Source organism: Callorhinus ursinus, unplaced genomic scaffold (assembly GCF_003265705.2).
Source record: "Callorhinus ursinus isolate GAN/ISIS: 27379988/994484 unplaced genomic scaffold, GSC_fseal_2.0 scaffold28, whole genome shotgun sequence".
In the NCBI taxonomy this organism is placed as follows: domain Eukaryota; kingdom Metazoa; phylum Chordata; class Mammalia; order Carnivora; family Otariidae; genus Callorhinus; species Callorhinus ursinus.
Window position 1 is genome coordinate 145240 of NW_027397090.1, and position 16849 is coordinate 162088.

A 16849-nucleotide genomic window follows, 5' to 3' on the forward strand; every position below is an offset into this window, starting at 1 on the left:
CCATCACCAGGCTAATCCATCCTCCCACCCCCCTCCCCTCTAGAACCCTCAGTTTGGTTCTCAGAGTCCATCGTCTCTCATGGTTCGTCTCCCCCTGTGATTTCCCCCCCTTCATTCTTCCCCTCCTGCTATCTTCTTCTTTTTTTTTTTTCTTAACATATATTGCATTATTTGTTTCAGAGGTACAGACCTGTGATTCAATAGTCTTGCACAGTTCACAGTACTCTCTAGACTCTTATTATTAATAACAATGGACACATATTTTTCATACACATGCTAAGCATATCCATAAGATAGATTCCTAGAAATGGAATTGCCAGGTTAAATAGTATCCGAATTTAAAATTCTGGAAGATATTTCTAAATTGTGCTTCAAAGATATTGTGCCAATGTACATTTTTATTAACACTATTTGGAATTGTGGGGCGCCTGGGTGGCTCAGTCATTGGGCGTCTGCCTTCGGCTCAGGTCATGATCCTGGGGTCCTGGGATCGAGCCCCACATCGGGCTTCCTGCTCGGCAGGAGGCCTGCTTCTCCCTCTCCCACTCCCCCTGCTTGCGTTCCCTCTCTCGCTGTGTCTCTCTCTGTCAAATAAATAAATAAAATCTTTAAAAACAAAAACAAAAAACATTATTTGGAATTGTTCATTTCCCCACACTTTCACCAACGATGTATATTACCATTTTTTTTGCCAATATAAAAGTGAAAATTGTAGTTCACAGTTATTAGAAATTTTAATATTAAATTAGGAGTGAAATGGAGCATCTATTCATATGTTCCTAGCTTTTTGTGTTTTCTTTTTTTGTATAGTCTTTATTTGTGTTCTTTCCCCTTTTTTCTGTTTTTAAATTGATTTGTATGCTAAAAAAATTAAACCTAAACACAATCATATGTGTTGCAAATATTTTTTTCTTTTCCCTTTGAAATCAGGGTATATTGGCCCTAAGGAATCTTTACATAGCGAAGTTGATCAGTTCCCCCCCTGGATCAGTGTTTAATTGCTTTTTGTCAAAATACAGAGCAATTTTTGCGGAGGAATAAATGGCTATGTTATTTTAAGTAATTAAAAGCATAGGACCAAGTTTTAGTTGCTGTTCCTTTAAGAATAAATGCAATGCAGAGGGTTTTTTGTTCAGAAATATTGGAGTCTAAGTATTTTCATCTACAATATGTAAGCAAACCTTAGTTCTCATTTTTTGAGAGTATTAATATAAGCTTCTGCCAGGGGAAATTTGTTTCTACTGGTTTCCTTCTGGATTGAAAAGTAGCAGTCACCTCAAGAATCCCCCTGATACATGGGGGAGATTAAGTAACACAGAGGGTGTTTTTTTTTTTTTTTATCTAAGAGCCCCATAGATTCCAGTTTGCCCAGCTACAGGAATCTGGGGGAATCAGTAGGGCTGCAGTATATGAGGTCACAAGGCAGCCTCTCTCATTCCTTATTTTCAGGCTTAACCTGCTCTTTGCATCATAACAAATCGCCTTGTGGTTTCCTGCTCACCTCTGACCACTTGACTGAATTGGATACCCCTGGAGGTTCATGGCTTTGCCTCTGATGTAACCTGCTTGGGTAAACCCCCAGCCTGTGCAGAAATTGAACTTTTTAAAAGTAACTAAATAGAAAGCATAAAATTGTGGAACAATCATACAAGGAGATTCCAACACCAAAAGAAAACATACCTTGAACGAAAGAAATGGCAAAGCCAGTTACAGCTGACAAAATCAGTAGTAAGAGAACAACTTTTAAATGCCATTTGGGGGAAATGTCTACAGATTTATGACTGTAATTATAGCTACCTCACTGGCACTTTCCAAAGTCGGTGTACATTCCTGTTCCCTGAGTTGCCTTTCCTCCATAAATGTTTGCTGTTTAAAATGAAAACCTCTGCAAGCATTAAAAAGTGAACTTCTGTTGTCTAATTTTTTGCTCTAAACTCATAGGGCCTTTATATTCAGTATCATTCTGATTTGTGACCGACGGTCTCTGCTTAGATTATAGATGCTACTTCATCATCAACGATGACTTTATCTCCTCATCGTTCCTGGTGAAATCCTGGACAAACAGATCGCAGGATCATTGATTCGTTGTACTTGAACTAAATACACACTCACATGACTGGGATCTAGAGAGCCGTCACCTCCACAAAAGCTTTTAAAGGTTTATCAGAGTGACAGGACAAAAATATGACATAAGTTCAGAAGATGAAACACCCTCATCTTTAGGTCTAAAGAAATCTGTTACCAGGGTTTCTTGGTCCTGGAAAGGTAAACCGCGAGCAAGTGTTAGTGGCCTTTCTAAGCGCCGTGTGGGATAAACCTCTGTACAAATTACCATCAATAGTCACAACAGGGAAGTAAAAGCAGGAAGATTCATTTTCTTCTATTTGACTAGTTCGAATGAGTTTCTCTGCACAAGGCAATATATATGGTTCTCCAGCAGAAATGAACAAATTTGAATGCCACCATCTTCATCACTGTTCAAAGGAGTTACTAGAAGCTGTATACTGCTTTCTCTGTGTGGGTGAGTGAGCATGAGTGTATAGAGTTACTAGAAGCTGTATACCGCTTTCTCTGTGTGGGTGAGTGAGCATGAGTGTATAGAGATGTTTGTGCATACACACACACACTCGCACGCACATGCTTGTGTGCACCCCAATCCAGACAAATAACTCCATTTCTATTCTCCAAGCTCTGGGCTAAGCTAGTTATTCTCGTAGATTTTTGCTGAAAACATATGACAATCTCTCTGGCCAAAGCTAAATTTGCCTCCATTTTGAGGGTCTTCTTGGTGCCGCTGCCTTAATCTGCAGTCTAGATAGATTTTTCTGGATCTCTGGGCTTCTGTGTACATGAAGATTTAACTCTCTAGGGACCAGACTCCTTATCTGTGTTGCTGAGCTCTTATTATTTCTCCTGTTTCATTCTGTCTCTCAGATCATGAGGAGATTCTGGTTTGGGTACCTGTGCCTAGAGGGCAGCCATCAGCTCTCACAGTGGGGAGATGAAGAGCAAGGGCCCCATAGTCACTGGCTGGGCTCAGACCTCGGACCAGCAGGGAGACCCTGGACCAGGCACTTCATTTCTGAGCCTCAGATTCCTAATCTACAAAATGGGGCAGTAACCTGAGGGAGGATCAAATGTGATAATCCATTTAATATCTTTACAATATTGCCTGGCACATAGTGAGTCCCCCATAACTGTAGACATTGTTATTCATTTCACTCCTTCAGTGTGCAAACCTGCATCAGGGCAAAAGTGGGGTACCATAGTTCTGGTGAATTCCACCAGGGAACAGGTCCATCAACCACATGAGAGGTGGGAGGCACTGTGGGATCATTTTCTGGTTGATAAAACCTAAGACTGCAGTATCACAATAACCACAGCAGAATCATAAGCTGAGTATTTTTTTTTTAACCAAGAATTGGAGAAGTTAGTAGGGAAAGAGGCTTCCTTAAGACACTCTCATTAAGGGGGTGCCTGGGTGGCTCAGTTGGTTAAGAGTCTGCCTTTGGCTCAGGTCATGACCCCGGGGTGCTGGGATTGAGTTCCGCATGGGGTTCCCTGTTCAGTGGGGAGTCTGCTTCTCTCTCTGCCCCCCTACCCCCGCGTGTGCTCTCTCTCTCACTCTCAAATAAATAAAATCTTAAAGATAAAAAAAGAATTAAAAAATCATTTTAAAAAGAGAAACTTTCATTAAGGTTGACTAGAAAAGAGCAGGGATGCTGGCAGCCATTTGGGAATCAAGGGTAAATGCATTTTCAGAAAGTGGAATAAGGACTGAGAATATCTGGAAAGAGTGGCTACAATGTCATCAGAAAACTGTTAAAGGAACCCAGGAAGGGTAAGCTTCATGGGGCAAGTAGTGTTTCAAGCCTTCTAGAACAGGGATCTGCAAACCTGTTCTGAAAAGAGCCAGATAGGAAATATTTTCAACTTTGTGGGCCATACAGCCTATATTTCCATTACTTAATTGCCGGTGTCATGTGAAAGCAGCCACGGATGATATGCAAGCAAATAGGCCTAACTAGGTCCCATAAAAATGTACTTACAAAAACAGGCAGCCGCCACATTTGACTGGTTGGCAATAATTTGCTGACTCCTCTTTTGGAACGCCAACCACAGTAATCATCATCATGTTAGTCATTTTTGATAATTAAATCTTTACTACGTGCCAAGCACTGGGCTAAACTCTCTTTTTAACTTATCTTATTTCCTTAAAACACTATGAAGAATATATCATTATTACCCCTATTTGTCAGAGGGGAACCAGGCTCCGAGAGTTACTTATCTTATTTTCTCATAACACTATACAGTCACACAGATAATCAATGTTGGCAAGAATTTATGCCCAGGCAATTTGGCTCCAGAGATCGAATACTCTTAATCACTGCACCATTTTGTCTCTTGAGTGGGAGTGGGGCGGGATGCGGGCAGAGGCTATTCTAATTACCTATTCATCTCCATCTTGTCCTAAATGTCCACCATCCTAACAGTGGCAAGGTTTTGCTGGCTCCTGACTTACCTTTTATGATAAGTGTCCACTTATCCTATTTGCTCCTATTTGCTTTGGCTACTTTGTGTGGCTCAAATACACTTAACTCTTAAAATGGCCCCCAATTCCCTGAGGGATCTGGACCCAGCCTAGCCAGCCAGCTGGGTACCAAGCTCTCCCTTTTTCTCTGCATTCCAACTTCCCTATCTTCCTTTTTCCTGGAAGATTCCATTCTGCTTATCGCCTTACTCATTTGTATATGATATTTCCTCTGCCAGGATTATTCTTCCCCTCCCCTTCTTTTGGCCGACTTATCTCTGATTACATCTGAGTTTAATCATCCTATCTTCACAGAAGACTTCTTTGATCCTGTATCCTTATAGTAGCATGTGACTTTCTTTCATAGGACACTGCAGCTTATAATTTTATATTCACCTATGTGATAGTTTCTCAAACAGCACTATGGGCACTTCAGGCTGGAAAATTGCATGTGCGTGTGTGTGTGTGGGCGTGCACGAGTGCGCACACATGTGAGCACACAGTCTGTGTGTTATATGATGTTTAGTAGCATTCCTGGCCTCTACCCACAAAATGCCAGTAGCACCCCTCCCCTCAGCCATGACCATTAAAAAAAAAATGTCACCAAACTTTGCCAAATGCCCTTTGAGGAAGCAGAATCTTCTCCAATGGAGAAGCACTGTCCTAAAAGGAAAGTTCAATGAAGAGAGGGACCATCATGGTTATCTTCCGCTTGCTACCCACCCGTATCCCTGTCCACCCTGCGCTCCTCTCTCTGCCCTGAGAGCCTGACCCATATGGACTGTATCAGCAGGCTCCTCTGTCTTCTCACTTCTGGCTGGGTATGGCCAAAGAGACACATTCTCAGGATACTGAGAGACAAAAAGGAAGTGAGATGGGGGTCTTATCTTGTTTATTCTAGGTCATCAGGGCTTGACTGTACACTTGTACCCAATGTCAGTGTTCCTATCAAATAGCCCTCTCCAAACAGTCACCCCCTCCACCTGAGGGGGTATTGATCTGTCACTGTTACTAGCCTTGGAGTCCAGTACTGTCCCTTGCTGGTTCCCTTAAGCCTTACCCAAACCTATGTAAATAATTCATTTAATAAGTTTTCCTCAAGTGTTGCTGAGACTCTGACAGCTACAAAGACTGTGTGTATATTTCTCACCATTGAATATGCAATGTTAGTGGCAACAAGCTCCCAGGAAAAATGTGTCATATGAAGAAATTAGTGGCATCTGTTTTTCTTCCTTTCTTTCAACTTCTGCCTTTATCTGCCTCAATGTTTTGCTGGACCCAAACTCAAGAGTCTTCACCTGGTTTGATACATGGGTTCCAACTCAAATGAGGGCTTCTAAGACACACTCAGAAATATTACACTTGACCTCATCCTTACCTCTGATTCCTGCTGTGTCTACTTCTCTAACACATTATCTCTACCTTTTTCTTTCTTTTTTTTTGTTTTTGTTTTTGTCTTAGATTTGGGATCCTTTGTGCCAGTAGGCAAAATTCTTTGTTGAGTTTTACTACTCATCTAGCCTAATACCAACGGTGGTAAACAAAATGCTTCAGTTAACTTTCATCTTGAACTAATTATATTTCATACCATTAATAATAAAAATACCTGCTTTCAGAAATGACTATTTTTTTCAGAAACTATGAAGTTAGAGCCATTCATAACTCCTGCTCCATTTCAGAGGACTACTAGTTCAACAGATATTGTGACAATATTCTTTGATCTGAAATATTTCCAACCCAAGCAACACTTCACCCATATTCCACAAACCTAGCTGTCCATCTCTGGAATAAATAACATTTGTTCTTGAAAAAAAGCAAATATGGACAAGAAACTAAGTAATTAAGAATTTATTATAAGGGTTCAGCTCTCTCCAAGACAAATTCTCAGTCCTCAAGCCTTTTTTGTACACTCTAGACTCACAAACTCTGATCAGGACCTTCAATTCTCCTTCTCTTGAAGAATCAGCAAAAGATAAGCCCTAACAACATTTGGCTAAAAAGGATATATAGTTTTTCTATGTTAGAATAAGAGGCTACTTAATTTTTCTCTTCAGTTTGAATAGCTGAAAAATAACTGTTATTTAAGCATATCGACACATTTAAAACAAGCCTTACCTTTGCTACACATCACTCCAAAAAGCTTTCATACACTCTCTTTGATTCAATACTCATCCTCTCTAAACTTGAGACAAACATTGTTCTGATTTTCTCTCATCATAGATTATTGCCTTTTCTAGAAATTCAAATTGTTTTGCCTTTGCTAAAAATGTATGTTAATTGAATAATAGAATAGGTGCTCTGCTCTGTATGATCTCTTACACTCAGCATAATGGTTTTAGAAATTGACCATATAGTAGCACGTAACATTATTTCCCCCTTTTTATTACTGAGTAGTGTATCCCATTACATAAATACACCACAGTTTATTTATCCATTTTTCCACAGATGAACATCTCAGCCATTTCCAGTTTGAGCTATAATGAATAATACTGCTTTGAACATGTACGTATAACTCATTCTGTGGATGTATGTTTTCATTTGTTGGGTAAAAAAATGTAATTTCTTGGGTAAGATGTTAAATTTTATAGGAAACTGCTAGATTTATTTCCAAATTGATTCTTCCATTCTATATTCCCACCAATAATTTATGCAAGTTCCATTTGTTCCATATCCTTGCTGACATTTGGTGTTGCCAATCTTTTTAACTGATGATTAGACATCTGCATATAAAAAGATTAATTTAGGCCTTACTTCACACCAGATAACAATTAACTCAAAACAGATCACAGACTTCAATCTTACAGCGACAACTATAAAACCTATAGAACAAAAAAATAGAAGAAAAACTTTGAGACCTTGTGTTAGGGAAAGATTTCTTATGTATAATAGCAAAAGCATGATCCATAAAAGGAAAAAATAATAAAGTTGGACTTCATCAAAGTAAAAACTTTCATGCTTCAACAGGTATCACTAAGGAAATGAATGAATAAGCCCCAGATTTGGAGAAAATATTTGCAAATAATGTATCTGAGAAAGGACTTGCATCCAGAATATATAAAGAACACTAATGATTTTTTTATTATTTTTAAGAAGGCAAGTGACCCTATTTAAAAATTGGTAACGGGGGGCGCCTGGGTGGCTCAGTTGGTTAAGCGACTGCCTTCGACTCAGGTCATGATCCTGGAGTCCCGGGATCGAGTCCCACATTGGGCTCCCTGCTCAGCAGGGAGTCTGCTTCTCCCTCTGACCCTCTTCCCTCTCGTGCTCTCTATCTCTCATTCTCTCTCTCTCAAATAAATAAATAAAATCTTCAAAAAAAATAAAAAAATAAAAATTGGTAATGGACTTGGATAAATATTGCTCCAAAGAAGATATACAAATGGCAAACAAGCACATGAAAAGATGCTCAGTGCCATCAGTCATGAGGGAAATGCATATCAGAACCATCAGATACCACCACTTGATAGCCCCTGGATGGCTATAGTCAAAAAGACAGATAATAACAAGTATTGTGAAGGATGTGGAAAAACTGGAACTGTGCTTGTAGGAATGCAAAATGGTGCAACCACTTTGGAAAACAGTTTGGCATCTTCTTAAAATGTTAGACATGATTATACCATGCAACCCAGCAACTCCACTCCTAGAAATGAAAACATATGTGTACACAGACTTGCACATAAATGTTCATATTAGAAATAGCCAAAATGTGGAAAAACCCAAAGTCCATCAACTGGTGAATAGATAAACAATGTAAGGCATATTATATTATAGACTGCTCATCATGTAGATACGACATAGATGAACTGCAAAAACAGTATGTTGAGTAAAAGAAGCTAAGGACAAAAGGCCATATATTGTATAATCCATTAATACCAAATGGCCAGAAAAATCTACAGAGACAAAAAGTAGATTAGTGGTTGCCTAGAACTGGGGGGTGGGAATAAAAATGACTAAAAATTGACATGAGGAATATTTTTGAGGTGATGAAAATATTCTAAAATTGGATTTTGATGATAGCTGCAATATTCTGTAAGTTTACTAAAAATTATTGAGGTTTACACTTAAAATGAGTGAATTTTATGGTATGTAAATTATACTTCAATAAAGCTGTTTTAAAAAAATGTTTCCACAAAGAAAACGGCAGGCCCAGATGGCTTCCCTGTAAATTCTACCAAAAATTTGAGAAAGAAATATCACCAAATATTATAAAAACTCTTACAAAGAACAGAAACATAGGAAATATATCCCAAATAATGTTTTTGTAGGCCAGCAGAACTTTTATACCAACCCGAAAAATGGCACAACAAGAAGGGAAAATTACAGACCAATTTGTGTGTGTGTGTGTGTGTGTGTGTGTGTGTGTGTGTGTGTGTGTGTGTGAACATGGATACAAAATTCCTAGCCCAAAAATCAAATTGACTCCAACAGTATGTAATAAATAATAATATATCACAATGTAGATGGGTTTAGGTTGAGTAATAACTGAAAATCATTCCATATTTCTGAGGATGCAAGACAAAATAATAATAAAATTAAATATTCTTTCATGATAAAGGAAGAAAGATCTCTCAGCAAACTAGTAATCAAAGAAAGTTAACTTAATCCTTTAACCGGTATCTATAAATATCTTACAGCAAACATGGTACTTAATGGCAAAACACTGAAAGCTAAGCACCTGAGATTAGGAATGAAATGAGGATGTCTGCTATTACCATATCTATAAATGTTGCTCTAGAGATCGTTGCTGATGACATTAAGCAAGAATACAAATAAAAGACATAACTCAAGGTACAAACGAAAGAAGATTGAAAAGCTGTCTTTATTTACAAATGTCTGGCTATGGAGAAAAACCCAAGAACATAGAGTTAAAGATTTAGAATTAACTCATGAATTTAGCAAGAACACTGAATAAAAATCAGTTTTATAACAAGCCTCAATTAAATGTTATTATTCCAGTAACTAACAATTGGAAGATGAATTGTAAAGAAGTTGCTGTTTGTAATAGCCAAGAATTTAAGGCACCATGTGAAACACCAAGGATAAATAGCAGAGCAGAATCAGATTTAGCAGGACTTCAGATATCACAATGATCCAATGAAGAATATAAAATAACTACTTCTAAATTAAAAAAAAATTAAAAGACTTAAAATATAAGCAAGGAGAAAAGACTGCAAAATGATTAAGGAAATATGACAAAGAAACAAATATGTATTCCAGCAATTTTAAAATGATATAAGAATTTGAAAGGACAAATTAAAGAGCAGATCAAATGGCTGAAGAGAGATTTCGTGTACTAGAAGATGGATAGGCTCATTTTCTGAAATGTAACACAAAGAAATAAGGTTGTGGGCGCCTGGGTGGCTCAGCTGGTTAAGCGTTTGACTCTTGATTTCCGCTCAGGTCATGATCTCAGGATACGGAGATCAAGCCCCACCTTGGGGTCTGCGCTCAGTGGGAAGTCTGCTTGAGATTCTTTCTCTCCCTCTCCTGCCCCTCCCCCCTAAAATAAATAAATAAATCTTTAAAGAAAAGAAATAAGGTGATCAAAAATATTACAAATAAATGAAAAGACATGAGAACAGGATGGGGAATTGTAGGATGGGGAGTGTAACTTCTTTTTTTTTTTAAAGATTTTATGTATTGGGTGCCTGGGTGGCTCAGTGGTTAAGTGACTGCCTTCGGCTCAGGTCATGATCCCGGCGTCCCGGGATCAAGTCCTACATCGGGCTCCCTTCTCGGCCGGGAGTCGGCTTTTCCCTCTGACCCTCTCCCTTCTCATGCTCTCTCTCACCCTCTCTCTCAAATAAAATAAAAATCTTTAAAAAAAAAAAGATCTTATGTATTTATTTTAGAGAGATTAGAGAGAGTGTGAGTGGGGGAGGGGCAGAGGGCAAAGGAGAAAGAGAACAGCAAGCCAACTTGAGCTAAGCATGGAGCCTGATGCAGGATCCATCCCAGGACCCCAAGATCGTGACCTGAGCCAAAATCAAGAATCAGGCACTCAACTGACTGAACCACCCAGGCTCCCTGGCATGTAACTTTTGAAGAGATGATTCCTGAAAAATTTTTGGAACCCTTAAAAGACACCAAAACTCAACTATGGACATAGATGAAGCTTATAGAAATATTTTTGAGTGAAATAAAAAAAAATCAAGTCACAAATAAATACATATGGTTTGACCGCATATAAATCAACTTAAAAGCAAGCAGAAGTAAATGATCTAATGTTTAGGGACTCCAGAGATTATATAAGTATTGAGAAAAGCAAGAAAATGGTAAATGAAAATCAGGATGGTCGTTAGGTTTGGGTAATTAGAAGAAGGGAACCATCCGCAAGATTTTAAGGGGATGGGTAATGTTTTACATGTGAAGCTAGGTTATGGGTACATAGGTATTTGCTTTGTTATTTATCTTTATACCCTTTTCAAATGGAGGAGCAGGTTTAGACAATTCACAGGAAAAGAAATAGAAATTGCTCTTAAGTATGCATGCATAGCCAGTATCACTCCATGTACAAAATATAAATTGAAACAATAAGCAAACATTTTTCACCTATTGGATTTAGACAAAAATTTTAAAATGCAGTAAAATCTAATTGACCAGAATTTAGAGAAACAGACACACGTTGTTGGCCAAAGTGCAGGTTGGTTCAAACACTTCACAGAGCATGTGGTGGTATTGCCCATAATACTTGCACCTCATAAATGTCCATCAGTGGGTACTGCCTGAGTAAACTATGGTGCATCCATAAAATCTAATGCTATGCAGTCATTAAAGATAATGAAGGCGGTCTCCATGTGCTGATAGAGAATGACTTCCAAGAAAAACTATTCCGCGAAAAGAACAAGATGCAGAGCAGTGTGGATTTTTGGTTTGCTGCTATTCATGCGAAAAGAGAAGTCTATGCATTATATGTCTGGAAAGGCAGGAAGTATTGCCGGAAGGATAGCTACACAATGAAAAGAAAAGCCTGGTAAAAATGGTTAAGTCTGGGGAGAAGTGAAACAACGGTTCTAGGCTGTACTTTCTTTCCACTCTCATCTTTTGTTTTAAACTCCTGTATTTTTTATCACATACAAAAATTAAAAGAAGTAATTTGTACACAGAGATTCACACGTGCGCAGGGGTTCAACATGGTGACAATACGGGAACCCGCCATGTTGTCTACGTCACTGCAAAGACTGCCTCCGTATTAGGAGTGTATTATAAGCAAAGCAATAATTTAAAATCTCTTAAAATGAGTTTTTGTTTTATTTTACACGACTCAAGTGTTGTCATCAGGAAGAAGAACCTTATTGCATGAAATCTCTAATGCTGTCTGGGTTTATCTTGCTCAGAAATAACGAAAAAAAATGCTGTCTCAAACATTAAAAAAAAAAACAGTTTTGCTAAGTCTCTTCTTTGAAATGTATAAATATAAAAGCAAACAATAGAAATAATTTTAAGATACCTATTTTGGGATCCACTCTCCAAAATCGGGTGTGTTATTTAATTTCACTTCTTATCGGTTGTTCATTTGGGGTCAAACTTTCTGCAGTTCCATAATGGAACTTGCCACTCTATTTTCAGAGGCGCAGATGGTGGAAAAACGTTTCACAAGTAAACCATTTTATTTGAGTGGAACTGAATTAGCTTTTCCAACCCACAATTTCCAAATACGATGTCAGAAATGAAATACACCCTTCTACACCCTAGTGGTGTGGCTCTGGGAAAATCATGGCATCTCTCAGAAATACCGTCTCCTTCTCTGCAAAATGAGAACCCCCAATGCCTTTGTTTTATAGTGTTGTGAGATTAAATCTCTTTGAAAGGATCAGCAGGCTGCCTGGCACATCTTTGGGCTCCCAGCCCTGGCTACTACCCTCAGCATCGCTGGACAGCATTTAAAAACACTAATACCTGGTCCCACGGAGGCCAATTAAATCAACATCTCTGGCCCCAGGCCCTAGCATCTGCATCTTTCAAAGCTTCCTCAATGATTCTCATGTGCAGCTAGAATTGAGAACCCTGGACTGACTCTGGACCAGAGAGCCTATCATATCTTCCAGATTTTAAAAACACTGACATTTGTATTGTCGAGACACCAATAAAGTTGTGAGGATCCACAAGCAAACAGACTGAGCAGTAATTCGCTTGTGGTGGCATTTGGGGGTCCTTGTTCATTTTGATTCAAGCCACAAGAAGTACAAATGTTAACTTTCATGGATGCCACCAGCCACTTTATGAGCCTCTAGCTGCATGGCAGGTAGAAGTGACATGTTAAGAGAAGGCTGGGAAGAGAAGTAAGTAGGAGAAAAGGAACTTGTATTTTAAAAGCAGAAAATCTGTTGTTTTGTGTAGCAGAAAAGACAGATGAGTAGGCCACAGGTTAAACTCTTGTGCCTGGTCTCAATCCAGCCTGACCTGACTTATTCCTTTCTGGGTTAATCATGGTCACTCTTTAAAATGACTACCTGTCCTCTCTCCGAGCCTCATTTGGACTTCCCAAAGTCCCTTCCCTCGTGGTCTATTTTGTGCACAATAATTTACTCCACGTGTTTTATTCGACTATTTGCATTAGAACATGAGTTCCATGAGATAAGTGCTAAATCGCAGTTTGTTCACCATTGAGATTTCTTCCTAAACTTCTCCAAAACAAGAGACCTATCCCCAAGGCAAGAACTTTCTTATTGTCAAAGGAAAAGAGATTATGTCATATATCAAAGTACAGCACAATAGAAAAAAACACAAACTAGAGAAAAGTGAAGTGTTTAGAATCAATAATTTAAAAAAGAAAGAAGTGCTCTCTTCAATAATAGCATTTTCCACACGTGAGCCATCCTTTCCCCCATGTTGGCTTAGTTTGATTAAAGGGCTTGTTTCCAGTTCTGCTCGATCGCCCACAACATTTTCTCTGGCCATTCCTTGGAGATCACTGTTATTCTAACTGGTCTCTAATTCTCTGCTATGGCTCTGGTTCCTTTCTTTAATAATTGGATTCTGCTGGCTCCTTGCTAGCCTTCAGCATTTCCTCCAAAACTAAGTGAACTTGTAACAATGTAAGATAAAGCTTTTCCTCCTTTTATCCTCACTTTCTTTAGAGTCTTACCAAAAATCTTGTTTACTCCTGGGGGCTACAACAAATTATCCTTTCCCCGTTGTTTACAGAACAAATCACATATGTGTGTTGTGTAATGTTAAGCAGTTCAACATGCCCTTCCATGAGCAGAGGGAGAGCCTGATCTTGCTCCAGGATCCCTGTACCGGATTCAGCGTTTTGGGGAGTGTTTTCAACTATTGAACTGTGTATGTGACTTTGGCCAAACAACTTTTCCTGTGTAGACCTCAGTTCTAAATCTCACTTACAAAATGCTAGTCAGGGTCATGTCAATTTGCCCCCCTCTCTAGTTCATGATAGTTTTATGAAAATAAATGTGCTAAATATAAACCATTTGGTAAGCTTGCTGAACTTTGTAAGGTTTACAAGGCTTTAGTTTTAATTTTCTCCCACCAGAGCTTGGCAACACTCTGTAGGATAGAACTTGCTCTCATCCAGACGCCATCTCCAGCAGGTTGATTTAGAAAGGTTCACTTTCTGTATTAAAACATCTGCCTTAGTCTAAACCTAAATTTTCCTATCATATCCAGTGTAGAGCTTCTTGCCTGTTCCCCAAGCTCAAGTCTGACCTGAGGTTTGGAGAGTAGAAGTGAGGAAGGGAAAGCAAAACCAGCTTTTTGCAAGCTGATGTTCTCTGCCAGCCTACACCAGCCCCGACCAGCTTCCTTTCTGATTGGTCAGCACGTCTGCCCTCAGCCCCCCGACTGTGAAATATTGCAAATATCTATCATCCCTGCCCTGCTGCCTCTGGCCAGAGTTTTGGGCACTTTCTTGGATAGCAAATGTCTTCTGTCTGTCAGTAAATATCTAAATGATGGCCCTGTTTTGCAGCACAAGAACTGGCTTTTGGAGATGTCGGTGCACAGACCCTTCTTAGTCAAGATCCTTTCAAGATGTCCAAAGCCTGGCTGCCTCTCACCGTGTCCTGTGGAAAAGCACAGATACTGGCTCTTCCAAATGGATGAAGGACAGCCTCCCTTACAATGGATCTCTTCTCTCTCTTTTTTTGCGATCACCTCCAACCAGCCTTGGGCTTTTAGACTTTTTCCAGTGAGAGGCAAATGTGTCCCTCCCCCAAACTTCGAGAATATCTGTGTCTTTTACTCCAGGAACAGATGAAAGTCCCATCCCAGCATTCTTCAAGTCAAAGAGAGGCCAGTCTGCTTTTTGTAGACACTACGACATTTGATGGAGGGCCCCACTGTCTTGGCCTAGAAAGAGGAAGTACCCTCTCCCCTCCCTAAGGGAGTGAAGGAGAGTTTTCATCTTCCTTCCAAGGAAGTTTCCAGTTTCCAGATCTACTTTTTTTTTTTGAATGTCTGACCTTCTCTTACCTGGTTTGTTGGAGTGATGGTGGCCAAACGGTGTTTCCACTTCTAGCCAATCCTATGGGATTACATTTAGCTCTTTTCTTTCCTATGCTGGAAAACTTTTTCATCCTTTGTACCCTTTACAGCTTTAGACTTTTGCTGAACTTCCAAGACAACAGAAAAATTCCCATTCTGTTCTATTTTACCTTATTTTCTCTTGCATGTAATTTTTTTAATACCTGCAGAACACTTAGGACTTTAGAATTGCTAACTTTATCATTGAACAATCTAGAAAAGTACTAATCTAAGTTTTAGTACATTAGATGTAAAATGAGCTAGTAAGAAATTACCTGACATGATAATTATGAGATCAAGTGAGATAGTCTGTGGGAATTTTAGGTAAACTTTTTAGTGCTATTCAAAGATTAGTTAGTATGTTAAATATAACCTGAGTAAAGTAGAAATTAGAGGCAGTTATTAAAGTAATTCAGGCTTACAAAATGTCTACCAGTAGGTAATGTAGATAAAGCTACACACTTGAATATGGTCTGAGACAGGTAAACAGCACCACACAGCCCAAACTTCTACCTGAACTCTTAGATGAATCCTAAAATGTTTTAAAATTGATGTACAGCACATTCTCAAAAAAGAAGGAAGGGAGGAGGAGGGAAAGAAGGGGAGAAGAAGAATTCCTGAAGAAAAGAGAAAAATAATAACACTATAAAATGCTCACTCCGGCAGCACAAAATGTCCTCTGGCACATGACATCAGAACCAATCTTCATTTCTCAAACATATACTCAAATCTTGCCACGTAGCTTCCCTCCTGCTTTAGCATAGCTAAAATGTTTCTTTCCAAAATGCAAAGACCACCCCTATATGTAATTTATAGTTTTCCAGCTATTTTATGCATTTTTTGTGTCTCCAATTACAATGAAAAATTTGAGACGAAGCCTGGTCTTTCTATTTCTTCTGTGGTTTTGCAAGACATAACAGACAGTTCAGTCCACAGGTGACAATTAAATGTATATTCATGCGCCTTCATTCAAATCAAAGTGTGACATAAACCTAGGTTTATGGTAAATCGATTTCTGTAGCAGATTTGATGAATTCTAATGCTGATAAGATGCTCAATAAAATATACACGTTAGATAAATACCTCATATAAATGAGTACAGATCCTGGGCTGACATGGGAGCCTCTGAGATTCTTGGTGCTTCCAGTAAGAGTGGAAATACCATGTGATATTTTTGTATTTCTGTTTTTGTATCAGCACTTCAGAGGAAATAAAGCATATTATTCATACACACACACAAAACAGTATCTGCCAAATGCAGGTAGCTATGCCACTATGATAAAGAATTTTTTTTTTGAGACCAAAAAAAATCTTACTTTACTTTCAGGTTTAGCTTGATTTGTATCAATCCCTTCATTCTTGCCTACTTTGAAGCACAGATGATGTGATTTCTGTTTGGTAAAATGCGAATTCCTAAATGTGCAGAGTGATCAATCGGGAAAGAAAGAAGTGAAAGCAAAATAAGTGCTTAAGAAATAACTGAGAATCAAGGACTCTGCTATTAGTTCATATTTTTTCCCCTTTTAAAATAGCAAGAACCCTGCAAAGCAGCCAGAATAGACCTTGAGGAAATATGTCCAGAGCAGGTAAATAATTTGCCTGAGATCACACAGATCTATGTGATGGCCGAGTTGAGTTTTTGAATCACTGCTCCATCTTGTACCCCCAAACTCACTTAACCAGGCAAATGAGTGTGGCTGTTAATATTCTGCTTCTACATGAGAGGAAAGCAAAGAGTGGTATTGTGCATAAAACTGAGAAGTGATAAATTCCCACCTGGGCCTCATCTACCCCTTGGTTTCATTTAATCTGCCCTCATACATATTGTTTTGGTCC